General features: G+C 41.6%; 1 protein-coding gene across 3 annotated transcripts in view; it reads left to right on the forward strand.

Moving 5' to 3' along the window:
• The first annotated feature begins 6,198 nt into the window (after positions 1-6,198).
• CAB39L (calcium binding protein 39 like) overlaps positions 6,199-14,802 on the forward strand; it is a 77,438-nt gene continuing 68,834 nt past the window's right edge. For all 3 annotated transcript variants that reach the window (XM_038761533.1, XM_038761534.1, XM_038761536.1), the window contains exon 1: positions 6,199-6,282. The gene's annotated coding sequence lies outside the window, so the exon portion shown is untranslated. The remainder of the gene's footprint in view (positions 6,283-14,802) is intronic.

Below are 14,802 nucleotides of genomic sequence, written 5' to 3' on the forward strand. Positions count from 1 at the left end.
GGGAGAGACCCGCTTCCCCTCCAGGACCCCTAAATGTCGGGAGGAGGGTGATCATCATCATCATCAATCGTATTGATTGAGCGCTTCCTATGTGCAGAGCAGTGTACGAAGCGCTTGGGAAGTACAAATTGGCAACATATAGAGACAGTCGCTACCCAACAGTGGGCTCACAGTCTAAAAGATGTGATGATAAAAGGGTGATGCCTTCAAGGCCTTGCTGAGAGCTCACCTCCTCCAGGAGGCCTTCCCAGACTGAGCCCCTTCCTTCCTCTCCCCCTCGTCGCCCTCTCCATCCCCCCATCTTACCTCCTACCCTTCCCCACAGCACCTGTATATATGTATATATGTTTGTACATATTTATTACTCTATGTATTTATTTTACTTGTACATATCTATTTATTTTATTTTGTTAGTATGTTTGGTTTTGTTCTCTGCATCCTCCTTTTAGACTGTGAGCCCACTGTTGGGTAGGGACTGTCTCTATATGTTGCCAATTTGTACTTCCCAAGCGCTTCGTATAGTGCTCTGCACATAGTAAGTGCTCAATAAATATGATTGATTGATTTTATTTTGTTAGTATGTTTGGTTTTGTTCTCTGCCTCCTCCTTTTAGACTGTGAGCCCACTGTTGGGTAGGGACTGTCTCTATATGTTGCCAATTTGTACTTCCCAAGCGCTTAGTATAGTGCTCTGCACATAGTAAGCGCTCAATAAATATGATTGATTTTATTTTGTTAGTATGTTTGGTTTTGTTCTCTGCCTCCCCCTTTTAGACTGTGAGCCCACTGTTGGGTAGGGACTGTCTCTATATGTTGCCAATTTGTACTTCCCAAGCGCTTAGTACGGTGCTCTGCACATAGGAAGCGCTCCGTAAATACGACTGATGATGATGATGATGCCTCGAGTCTGTCAGTTATGGGGATGGAGAGGCGGCATCGCCAATGGGGCGCTTCGGGCCTCTCTGCTGAGGTGATTTGGGGAGACCCGAATGAGGGACCTCTGGCCCTCCCGGGTTAGTGTCTTTGGGTCTTAGAGAAGCAGCGTGGCTCAGTGGAAAGAGCCCGGGCTTTGGAGTCAGAGGTCATGGGTTCAAATCCCGGCTCCGCCACTTGGCAGCTGGGTGACTTTGGGCAAGTCACTTCACTTCTCTGGGCCTCAGTTCCCTCATCTGTAAAATGGGGATGAAGACTGTGAGCCCCCCCGTGGGACAACCTGATCACCTTGTAACCTCCCCAGCGCTTAGAACAGTGCTTTGCACATAGTAAGCGCTTAATAAATGCCATTATTATTATTATTATTATTTGGGTGGGGGCCAAGGATGAGAAAGGGGTGTTGCGGCTCTTCTGTGAGGAGAGACTTTTAGACTGTGAGCCCACTGTTGGGTAGGGACTGTCTCTATATGTTGCCAACTTATACTTCCCAAGCGCTTAGTACAGTGCTCTGCACACAGTAAGCGCTCAATAAATACAATTGATGATGATGATGATGATGAAGACTCCCAGCCCCGGCCGTGGACCACCAGCAGGGCTGTGAGCCTTCTCCTCCCTTACGAGCGAGAAGGTGTGTTGGGGGGACACTTGTCAGTGCCCCCGAGACATCGCCTTTCGCCACCCCGGCCCCTTCTGATAATAGTAATAATAATAATAATGGCATTTGTTAAGCGCTTACTACGTGCAAAGCACTGTTCTAAGCGCCGGGGGGGGATACAGTGTGATCAAGTTGTCCACATAGGGCTCACAGTCTAAATCCCCGTTTTTACAGATGGGGTAACTGAGGCTCAGAGAAGTTAAGTGACTTGCCCAAGGTCACACAGCAGACTTGTGATGGTGACTTCGCATTATTTGGTTGTGAGTGGTTCTGAATTAGGGTCCGGTGGGCCGCCCTTTCTCGGACAAAGCCCGTGTGGTCTGAAACATCCACCGAACGAGTGACCGCTGCGTCCCATCCAGGCTTTCCCGGACCCCCGTCTTCCTCCCTTGATAGTTTCCAGAAAAAAGAGATTTTCTGTTAGCCACCCCCCCACACACAGCCGACTTACCTCCTTCCCTTCCCCACAGCACCTGTTTATATGTATATATGTTTGTACATATTTATTACTCTAGTTATTTATTTATTTTACTTGTACATATCTATTTTATTTTATTTTGTTAGTATGTTTGGTTTTGTTCTCTTTCTCCCCCTTTTAGACTGTGAGCCCACTGTTGGGTAGGGACTGTCGCTATATGTTTCCAACTTGTACTTCTAGTACAGTGCTCTGCACACAGTAAGCGCTCAATAAATACGATTGATTGACTTGCAGCTAATGATGATGGCATTTATTAAGCGCTTACTATGTGCAAAGCACTGTTCTAAGCGCCGGGGCGGTTACAAGGTGATCATGTCCCACGGGGGGCTCACAGTCTTAGCCCTCATTTTACAGATGAGGTAACTGAGGCACAGCGAAGTGACTCAGTAAATACGATTCAATCAGTGAATGAATCCCCATTTTACAGATGATGTAACCGAGGCCCAGAGAAGTGAAGTGACTTGCCCAAAATTGGCGGAGGCAGGATTTGAACCCCTGACCTCTGACTCCAAAGCCCGGGCTCCTTCCACTGAATCACATTGCTTCTCTAGACTGTAAGCCCGTTATTGGGTAGGGACCATCTCTATATGCTGCCAACTTGTACTTCCCAAGCGCTTAGTACAGTGCTCTGCACACAGTAAGCGCTCAATAAATATGAATTAATGAATGACTTGCCCAAAGTCACACAGCTGACAATTGGTAGTCAGGATTTGAAACCATGACCTTTGACTCCAAAGCCCGTGCTCTTTCCACTGAGCCTCGATGCTTCTCTGAAATAAACTGAAATAATTCTTCCAAATCCTGATTATTTTTTCTTTCCCCTTGTCATTGTTAACGTTCCCTTAACTCCAGATGTGGCCAGAAGGTCTCACTGCAGTTCGAAATTTACTTCTTGAGACATCATTGTATGCCATTTGTTAAGCTGCATGGCTCAGTGGAAAGACCATGGGCTTGGGAGTCAGAGGTCGGGGGTTCTAATTCCGGCTCTGCCACTTGTTAGCTGTGTGACTTTGGGCAAGTCACTTCACTTCTCTGTGCCTTGGTTCACTCATCTGTAAAATGGGGATGAAGACTGTGCGTCCCACGTGGGACAACCTGATGACCTTGTATCCCCCCAGCGCTTAGAATAGTGCTCAGCACACAACGCTTAACAAATACCATCATTATTATCAAGCACGTAGAATGCACTGTACTCTGCCAGCGGTTAGTACAGTGCTCTGCACACAGGAAGTGCTCGATAAATATGATTGAGTGAATGAAAGGTGCTAAAGTGCTATACTGAACACTGAAGAAAAGGACACACATGAAGACCGATTAGGGGCAAAAGAGAAATGTTTGGGTCAGGTTTTAAATAAACCGTCTTTCTATCATGAGTTTAGATTTTTCAAAAAAAGTCTCAAGTCCTGAGGTCTTCTCTCAGGAATTGCACACTTTCCACACCTTGAAGTTGTGTAAAGTATGATGTGTTTGTGATAGAAAAGCAATAGAAACGGAATAAATTTAGCTAAAGATTCATCAAGGCAAGATGAATGATAGATAAAAGCAATATTTTTAGTAGGTCCTTTTGCTGTTTTGACATTCAGGAGGAAGAGGCTTGAGTGCTTATTGCATTGAACTTCACTTTCAATTACATTAAAATGCAGTGTTCTCTTTAATCCATTTGGCCATACAACTTAATTGTTGGATGATAATTTTGCATAATTTTTACAGTAAATATTGTTGATGATCTGAAGTTAACCATTATGACCACTATCAGCTATAGATGAGAACAGGATTTTTTTGTTTTTAATGTGAGCACAGAACTTTTGGAACTGTCTCAGTGACCTTTTGAGATCTCTTCAGTATAGGTTTAAATTCCCATTTCATAGCCGAGGTAACAGACACAGGCTTGCCCAAAGTCACACAGCAGACAAGTGGCAGAGTCAGGATTAGAACCCAGGTCCTCTGACTCTCAGGCCGGTGTTCTTTCCACTAGGCCATTGCTAATTCCCACCTACATTCCTAGATTGTGAGCCCCTATAAGGACAGTTTCCCTGTCTAATTCCCACCTGTATACTCTTTCCCAGCACTTACTACAGTGCTGTGTAAACAGTAAGCACTAAAATACTATTGCTGCTACTACTACATTTGTCACACTGGAGGAAAGGGCCAAATGCAGAGCTTTATGCGGTTGCCAAACTTGTCCCTTATAATACATTTTCTTTGGAAAATTTTTTGGTCTCATAGAGCACAAAAGCCATTTCTGGATTAGATCAGTGTTCCTTCCAGCTCCATCTCTATCTCCAGCAGTGGAACAACATTATAACTATCTTCCTTGACATCCATCCTATCATTTGTGGATGTACCATTTAACATCCCTAACATCTCCCTCAGTGTCTTCAACTTCGTTTCTGATAGCCCATTATGGTCTTCTTTTAGGATGCCAACCGGGTGTCTCTTAATCTTGCTCACAACAATTTATTCATCGTTAAGTGTTTCACCCAGTTGTGGAACTAAGTACTTTACTCTTGCCAATATGTTTTCTATTTTTGTTTTTAGATTAGGAATTTCTTGTCAAGGAGCAGAGATGTTAGTGATTAGTTTTATTATTCCACATGAAGTTCCAAAATGGAGCCACAGTTATTTTTGGTGGTATAAATTCTATGGAAATGCAATAGGTGTTCATTTATTATGACCTTCAATGCAGACACTGCTTTCATATAGTATCAAGGGCCCAAGCTGTAAAATAAGTAGATTTATTACCAGAATGGAATTTGAGTATCAATCTTTCTATAATTATTATGGTACTTATTAAGTAACAATAATTGTGGTATTTGTTAAGCGCTTCCTATGTGCCAGGCATTGTACTAAGGGCTGGAGTAGATGCAAGCAAATCGGGTCGGACACAGTCTCAGTCCCACATGGTGCTCAGTCTTAATCCCCATTTTACTGATGAGGTAACTGAGTTACAGAGAAGTGAAGTGACTTACCCCAGATCACACAGCAGACAAATGGTGAACCGGAATTAGAACCCAGTCCTTCTCACTCTTAGGCCCATGCTCTGTCCATTAGGTAATGCTGCTTCTCTATTTCTCTTAATTCTTTTACTATTTTTTTCTTCAGACATAGTTGTCTCAGGGCAAAAATCCTAACCAAAAATGATGAACCCTCACCACCATTAAACCCATCTGACCTCTCCAAAGTTTAAAAAACTTTTTTCTGTCTTCCTTTCACTTTCCTCTTTTGAGCTCATGATAAACACTCATTAAGAAAGATGAAAACATGGTGATAAGGTGGTGTTTGAGACAGCATCTGATCTTCCATTTTGAGTAGCATGGGTTAGAGCAAAGAGGAAGCAACCAGTTGATTCTACTGTCATCTGGACATCTTGGCTTCAGTGTTGTACTGTGACTTTGTTCCATGTACAAAGGAAAGGGTAAGAATGGATAGGCTAGGAATCATTGAAACCATGACCAAAAAACACCACGTACAGATAGGCCCAGCTGAACATGGAACCTGGTTTAACTTTTCTTAGGACAATAATTTTGATGCTTAATCTATGCCAAGCACTATTCTAAGCACTGGGATAGATGCAAATTTGTCAAGTTGGACACAATCCCTGTCCCTCATGGGGCTCACTCTTAATCCCCATTTTACAGATGAGATAACTGAGTCACAGAGAAGTTGAGACTTGCCCAAATTCACTCAGCAGACATGTGGCGGAGCCGGCATCAGAACCCAGGTCCATGCTCCCTTTCTCCCCAAATATTTCTGGATTTTTAAATCCAGAAATAAAGCAAAAACTCACCAATTCAAACAGCTCTTTCCACCCTGAATTCCACACACTCAGGTGACTTTCCTACTAAGCAATCATAACCTCTCCTCCCCACCCCCTTCTTCAGACAGCTGATTTATTTTCACTTCCTTTCATCCCTTTCAACATGTAATTCCCTGTTTAAGCTATTCCACTTTAGCCTGGGCCAGGCTGGGCTACCTGGTCTCCTGATTGCGTCTTAGTGACCTTGTTGGCCAAGCGCTTAGTACAGTGCTCTGCACACAGTAAGCGCTCAATAAATACGATTGATTGATTGATTTTTCTGGATCTATACCTCCAATAACCCCATTTCCTCTTCTTCCTCTTCCACTTTCCTTAGGCAGAGTATTTGTACTTTGGAGAATCTTCTGTAATCCAGTTAAAAACTCTCCAGCTTCTCCAATAACTTTTATTTGGATAACAGGTAAGCAGTCTTGATGAGATTCTGTCTCCTAATCCTTCATAAAATGCTTGAAGACGATCTGTAACTACAGTTAAATATCTCTCAATTTAGATCCTAGGCTTTTAATGCCCTTATCCATATAACTGAAATCTCCAGACTAAAATTCACTTCTCATTCCTGGCAGAAGACTATCCTCTCAGAAAATGATTAGATTTTAGTCAATCAGTCAGTCAATCATATTTGTTGAGTGCTTACTGTATGCAGAGCACTGTACCAAGTGCCTGGGAGAGTACAATATAACAGATACATTCCCTGCCCACATTGAGCTTTCAATCTAGGATAGGAGAGAAACGATGCATAAAAATATTTAAATGTTAAACATTTGAGAGAGCTTTTCACAAGGATTTTGCTCTCTTTAGCTGCTACTTGGAGAATACATTTTGGAATAAAGACAGTATCTCTTGGTACATGAAGAGTTATTGAAATGTGCATTTGTGACTAAACAGCAACAAAATAATCATTAGTATTTAGTGATACTCATAAGGAAGTATCTGAGGCAGGTGTACCAGCTTTTCATTTTGAATATGGGTAGTGAATTTAGAGGGGGAAAGGAGTCGGCAGAGGAAAGGGAAATATCAGGGGAGGAGGGGTCAGTAAAGGTATTTATCTCTCCTCCCATGCTATCTTCTATTCCTCCTATGCCACATCCTTTCTCATCGTCACCAAGCACCAGGATGGGCCGTCTCACAGCCCGTAGGGAGCACGAGCCACTGCCGGCTTCACCCCTGTCCATTCCTCCTAGACTGCTGAGGAGCAAGATGAATATTGCAATAGCATTGCAATGTAAATCCACGTTCCCCCCCACCTCCCTGCAGTAACTCTACCGTGTCCCCTGTGGATCACTCAGACTGTTTGGGCAGACCAGGATAGAGAAAGATGGGTGGGCAGCCAGTGTAGAGAGGATCCGTCCTGATGCCCATTGAGGGTGGGAAAGGCGACTGAAATCTCCTGCTCCTTCCGGCGGGGGCTTTTCCAGGCAGAACACACTACCAGTGGCTGCCCTTCCTGCCCAAAGAACTGTGGGGACAGTGGCTCCCAGTAACCCCAACGGAGAGGATTCCTGCGATCTGAGGGGGGTATTGAATGCCTTTATAGAATCAGAAGTGAACAGGGAATTCAGTGAATGAATATATCATAATGGAACCACAAAGAGGCATGAATAAAGGGCTCATTTCTAACTTGTGGGAGGCAAGGAATGCCCCTTAGTTGACAGAGATGATGACAAATTTTAGTTTTTGAAAAAATGCTCGTGCCAACATTCCTGCTAGTTCCCTGACAGCTGATTGAAAATGAATGAAGACTATTCTTAAGATCATTTATTCAGAAATTATCGTTTTAGAACACATCACCAAGAGTATGATTTATGTATTTTAGAACATTTAGAATTCCAAATTATAGAAGTAAAGGCAGAATTTCAAAATTGCAAATAATCGAGTGACAATATAAGACCAACACATTCACCAAATCGATCACATTTGGATAGCTCTTTAAAATTGTATTAAATTGACTGGCCTTACACGGTTGAGATGGACTATCTGCAGTCCAGTCTGAATAAGTGACAAATTGCAGAACTGGAACTGTTTCATTATATTTTCATTTAAATCCCATAGGTTTCAAGGGACTTTAGTGGGAGGTGGAGGTGGTGCAAAATGAAAACTGAGCCTTTAAATCTTAACCAAGAAAATCTGGCTCAAGAGAAATAGCCTATTAGTGATATGCAAGTATGCATTTTTCAAATTCATTCATTCAGTCGTATTTATTGAGAGCTTACTGTGTGCAGAGGACTGTACTAAGCGCTTGGGAAGTACAAGTTGGCAACATGTAGAGACTGTCCCTACCCAACAACGGGCTCATAGTCTAGAAATGATTTCAGATGCTTGAGCAGAAACTAAATAGATGTTCCTTTGGCTTTCTTCAATCTAGTGAGTTGAGAAGCAATTTAATCGTGTCATGCAAATTCAATAGTTATTGAAAGTGGCCTCTATTATTCTCGTTTTCTCTTCTTCCTCCACCAGCACATAGAACAGTGCTTGATACTTAGTGCCTATCAAATTCCATAATTATTAATTATTATAGTCAAATCCTCCTGAAATCTCATCCCCCATAGGAGGTCTTCTCTGAATAATTTTCTTCTCCTGAAGTCACAGCTTCCCATCTACCACTTCCCACCAGGGGCACTTGCATGTATGGATTTATGTACTCCTTAAGCTCCAATTCACTCACTTCTCCATCTGTCCATTTCTATTTTCCTTCTATCTGTAAATTATGTTGTGTCTTTCTCCACAGCTAGATTATAAAACCTTGAGGGCAACAATTGAACCTTCTTATGCCAAATCATAGGTAAAAGGTGTTGATGATGAATAAAGACATTTTCCACTAACACAAAACATTGCAAAAATTATCTCTTAGAGTTACTCTGGGAATAAAAATCCTCTGCATTCTGTGATCCATCCAATAAATCCAAAAAAATTAAAATCCAGAAAAATTTCAAATTAAGATTGTGATGTAGGATTGGAATCTGATCAAATGTTTATCAACTGGGTTTTTCAACACTCTAACCTAGGTCTGTTTTATCCAACTGGTGCAGTTGTGTCTGTATTTAACAACAGAGTGACTTGCTCAATAAATACCACTGATTGGGCTGGATTTTTTTTGCATATGATGTTTGGAGGAGAGGTGCCTTCGATAAGGATTTGAAGTGGGGGAGAGCAATTATGTGTCTGATATGAAGAGGGAGGGCATTCCAGGCCAGAGGTAGGATGTGGGTGAGAGGTCGGGTGGCGAGATAGAAAAGATTGAAGCATGGTGAGAAGGTTAGCACTACAGGAGCGAAGTGTGAGGCTGGGTTGTAGAATGAGAGAAGTGAGATGAGGTAGAAGGTGTTGGAGTGCATTAAAGCCAATGGTGAGGAGGGCTTTTTTTATGTTGTTTTTTTTATGTGGAGGTGGATGGACAACGATTGGAGTTTCTTGAGAAGTAGGGAAACATGGTCTGAATGTTTTTGAAGGAAAATGATCCAGGCAGCAGAATAGAGTGTGGGCTGCAGTGGGTAGATACAGGAGGCAGGGAGTTCAGCAAGGAGGCTGATACAATAATAAAGGCGAGATAGGGAGAAGCACTTGCATTAATGTGGTAGCAGTTTGGATGGAAAGGAAGGGGTGGATTTTGGTGACGTTGAAAAAGATCGCACTCTTTATCTTGCCCATGTTAGTGTGAGCTTGAGCTGGGATCCATGAGCCAGTTTGGATTTGGCCTGTCTCTGGTTGAGAGAGAGAGAATGTGTATATGTTTGCATTGACAAAAGGGTGTCCAATATTCTTGAATGTCATCAGTGGTCTCCCTAATTTATACAATTAAGATGATGAAAGATTGATTTTTTTTCTGGAATAAAACCATTCTAATTGCTTTCACAAACCCCACAGAATTTTTGATGAAATCAACTTTGGTAACCCTAGCTCAAGGATGATAGGTCCATGAGTTCCTTTTATCTCCAATCTAGGGTGTTCTTGAAATAAAAAGCAAACTGCAGGATGTGACAGCTTTGAAACTTGCTTCCAAAGCTGATTCCTAGTTTTGTAGATAAAAAAACTTTTCATTGCTAATTTTTGCAATTGCATGATTTCCTTTTTTGTACCTAGCTTATGCCTCTTAAGTATGCCACAGATTCTTCTCTTTCCTTGTAATAGCAGTTGCCATTAGTCTAATGCCTAGTTGTCATTAGGCTTCAGTTACCATTACAGGGAGAGAGAAGAATTTGTGGTATACTTAAGAGACATAGGCTAGATGCAAAAAAGGAAATCATGCATTGGTCTAAATAAATCTGATAGAAAAGCTTGAAAGAAATTGGGCAGAAGCCTTACTAATTCATTGCTAATTCTTGTTGGTCAAAATGTATCATGTTCAGATTTTTATTTTTGCTCGAGGAAAAAGTAGAATTCCTTGATTTGGGCAAATATTTGGAATTAAGAACCATGGATGTTAATTTTCAGGGCACTGAGGCTGAGTGCCCTCACAGGTTCCAGCTGCTGGGGCAAAGCCATTTTTTCTTTTCACCTTTATTCCCTTCTGGGCTGGACTCTTAGCCCCACTCAACACAGGAATCCAGCAAGATTTGAGCAGGATTTAAAAAGAATTGATAAGATTTCCACGCAGGGACTGAAAGGACCCTAAATCAGCTCTTTATGAGCCATTAGTTAATTCTTTGAAACCTACTCACCATTTCCATTCCCAAACACTTGCTTCCTTCCTTAAAAACTCTGACCAGTTGTTGTCCCCACACTCATGGCAGCAGCATCAAGGCTTCAGATTATGCTTTTGAAGAGTTCAAAAATCATGTGGGGTTTGAAAAGTTTTTGAAGATTATCAAAAACCCAGGCATCTATTTCATGAAAAATATCAGTAGAGACTCTGAGAACAGAACTGGAAAAGCAGATGACAGGGAGAAGCCAACACCTTGTTTGTTTGTTTTTTTTTATCAAGAAGGAGTATATTAGGAGCAGAGTAGGGATTGAGAAACTGTGGGCAGGTGGCCAACCTTCAAATTATACTGTCTTCATTCCCTCTCACTAGATGGCTTTCAAAATTGTTTTAGCCAGCTTTTAAAATGCAAATCATTTTATTTGTCTTAAAAAGGAAAAAAATCTTGGTATGTCACAATCAATTTTTGATCATTCCATCCTTTAACACTTGGTAGCTTTTCCAGAAAGCAAGGGTCTTTAAATCCCAGAATAATTTTGGTGATTTGTGATTGCTGGCTGAAAATGTTTAAAGTGCTTCAAAATATGGAGCCTTTGAGTCTGTGGTCTTCAGTTGCCATTACAAGTAAAGAGAAGAATTAGTGGTATACTTGAGACATAGGCTGGATGCAAAAAAGGAAATATCCCAAAATGTGGACTCAGAAAATTTTATAGGTTGAAGAAAGATTTGTGTGATTTCCTGGACAAAAGATCCAAAATGAATTGTTATAGAGGAAAAAGCTAAGCCCAATCCAACTATAACATGTATTTTTCATTGCATGATTTGGATAGAACATGATGGAAGTAGGGAAACTTTTTCCTACAGCATGAGTCTCATCTTTTATAGCACAATCCACAAGTTTGGCAAGTAGATTAGATGTAGGAAGAAATAGTTACATGCATGTGTGTGGTGTTGGTCAAGGTGTGATGCTGCCAGTTTTCAGCCTCTATCTCAGTCTAACTGTACCGTACAGTACATTGTATTTCTTTGTGTTTTTGCAACTTTAAAGTATTTAATTCAATAAAGTAGCAATGAGTAGCATGGATGTAAAACAGCATGGTCTAGTGGCCTGGGAATCAGGGTACCTGAGTCCTAATCCCGGTTTCTCCATTGGACCTTGGACAAATCACTTAACTTCTCTGTGCCTCAGTTTCCTGATCTGTAAAATGGGCATTCAGTGCCTATCCTTCCTTCTCCTGTTTGATCCCTATGTCGGACAAGGACTGAATCTTACCTGATTTCTTATAGCTACCCCAATGCTTAATACAGTGCCTGGCACATAGTAAGCACATAGCAAATATCGTAGTATTATCATTAAAGTATTCTGCTGACAAGGAAAAAAATGTCATAGGTGTATCTTTGAATCATCCCCCCCCTTAACCCATTCATTCCTACTAAGTGAATGATTAATGTAACATGATTTTTCCAGAACATAAGGTTCTCCAAGAACACAACCCCATGTCCTAGGCAGGGCCGGCTATAGTCACTCGACTACCCTGAAGCAGGGAAAGCTTGGGAGTTCCCTGTTTTTGGGTGACATCACTGTGTTATGAACTTTATGCAACGTGTGGTGGAAGAGCATTTCTCCAACATCCACTATGCCATCCTAGTGGCTTCCCCACCACCGAGCACTCTGGCCAGCTCGACTCTGAGACCCTGACTGATTTCCTCCTATCTGATCACTTCCATCCCACTGCCATCTTTGAGAAGGGCCAAGCAGCTGCCTTCTTTGGCACAGCCGTCCTCTCTGTGACAGTGTATCCTGTGACAGTGGCTTGCCTTGCTTACATCTGAAGCGGGTCCATGTTCGGGAAGAACTCCTTGTAAGTACGAAACCCTAAGAATGGCCGTCAGACGGCAATCATCACTGTTCTTCCAAGCATCCTGCGGTGCCACCATCAGAGAGACAGAAGACTAGGCCGAATGGTCTGATACAGGTAGCAGCATTGCTTACGGTCTTATCTAACCACAGATGTCACATGTGATTTCTCAAGCGCTGTCTTTAGCTTCACGTTTGGGCCATGTTTTAGCCGCATGACAACATGCTTTGTTTTGTTGTCCGTCTCCCCCTTCTAGACTGTGAGCCCGCTGTTGGGTAGGGACTGTCTCTATTTGTTGCCAACTTGTACTTCCCAAGCGCTTAGTACAGTGCTCTGTACACAGTAAGCGCTCAATAAATACGATTGAATGAATGAATGAACGAATGAACAACGATTCCCAAACAGTGACAGCCTGAATTGCAATCAGCCTGTCACTCAATGCAGGAATTGGGTTCTAGGGGCTTGAGCTGGAGACTAATAGATTGGGGCTTTCAAACAGCCTAGATCACAGCCTAGATACTCACACACGTGTATACACATGCATACAGAAAGCTATGCTGTGCTCCCTCTTACTTAGAATGTGGGACCTGGTTAATGTGTATCTATCCCAGTGCTTAGTACAGTGCTTGATGCATAGTAAGCACTTAACAAATATTAGTATTATTAGTATTACTATTATGAAGGGGCTGGGGTTGACCTTTTCTTTTGTTCTTCCCCAGTGAGCTTTTGCCTGTAAAAGAAACACCATTAATCCCTTTACAAATGTTCAGTGAGGGAGAAACTGAGGGACGACATAAGCAAGAGTTCTGTGGCCTTTTTTTGTTTTTAATAGGACATGTTATTGAGGCCATGAGAGTGGCTATCAGTGAGTCAGACCAATGTTTAATCCAGCTCAGTATTCTGTCTCTGATTGTGGCAGATATCACTATCTGGATCCCATATGATAGTTGCTCTCTTTTGAGAGGTAACTCCCATTTTTTTTTTCCCTTTACCTGCTCTCCCTACTTACTCTTTCCTTTCTGTTTTATGTTTCTATTTTAAGAGGTTATTTGGGTAGGAGTAGCTAAATTTACTGACTAATTTTGAGAGCCAGAAGGCACAAGTGACTTGGATGGGGGGGGGGGGGGGGGGATGCTTAAGGAAGCGGTGACGTGCGACCTCCTCCCCTTTTGTCCTAGGTCCATGTGTAACTAAAACAAAATGTCCTACACCCCTTTGCATTATTGAGGTATTTAAAGTCCTCATATTTTCCATCTTACATTTGGCCAGTTTTGGGTAATTGTTTTTATTGTAATTAGGCTAATTTGTTCCATGCCTTGTTACATTTAAAAAAATAATAATCCTGAATTGCATACAGAAAGCTAAAGTTACTTGTGCACATTGTACTGTATTGTGAATGGGGGAGGAAGCCCAGCTGGGCATCATCAGGGGAGAGCTACTGTGTGTCCATTCCCTGGAACTGCCCCTTTCCTTGCAAAAAAGCAAATATTGGTAGGGAGCCTCGGTTTGGCTTTCAGCGTTGTGTTGATTGGAGTGCTCATAGCCTCTGACAATGAGTTTGCATATATATTTCATACTGTATCTGCAAATTCATGGTTCTTGCTTATAGCAAATGTTGCTGACCATAAATTGCATTTTCAGGTAAGCACTGAGAAGCACTGACATGCAAAAGCTGTAGTTTCACATTTCTTTAACCACAAAACTGAATGCCAAATTTTTATTGTGAGATTACGAATTTGAAAATTCAAATTGGAATCCTGAACCTAAAAGATAATGGAAAAGCAAAGAAAAAAACAAATTGAACTATCTTAATGGTGTAAATAATAATAATGATGATGGCATTTATTAAGTGCTTACTATGTACAAAGCACTGTTCTAAGCACTGGGGAGTTTACAAGGTGATCAGGTTGTCCCACGTGGGGCTCACAGTCTTCATCCCCATTTTACAGATGAGGTAACTGAGGCCCAGAGAAGTTAAGTGACTTGCCCAAAGTCACAAAGTGGCAGAGCCGGGATTTGAACTGATGACCTCTGACTCCAAAGTCTGGGCTCTTTCCACTGAGCCACGCTGCTTCCTGTAGATTTTCACACAACTTAAATTAAAACTAGCAAGAATCCTTTGGGAGCCACATTGCATAAAAATGTGCTAACAGCTTGAATGTAATTAAAATAAAATGTCCTATATCCCTCTGCATTAATCAGATTTTTAGAGGCCTCAAATTTTCTGATGAACAGTTTGTCTATCTTCTGTAATTATTCCTATTGAAATTAGATTAATTTATTTCACACATTGTTACTTTTAAAAACCCCCCACAAAATTGCATATCCACAGCTAAAGTTAGTTGAAGGCACTGTATATTGAGATTACATTCAACTTTTTGTTTTATGGGAGTTGATTTTATATACATGTATATAAAATCTATAT

This window comes from Tachyglossus aculeatus, chromosome 20 (genome assembly GCF_015852505.1).
Source record: "Tachyglossus aculeatus isolate mTacAcu1 chromosome 20, mTacAcu1.pri, whole genome shotgun sequence".
NCBI classification, from domain to species: Eukaryota; Metazoa; Chordata; class Mammalia; order Monotremata; family Tachyglossidae; genus Tachyglossus; species Tachyglossus aculeatus.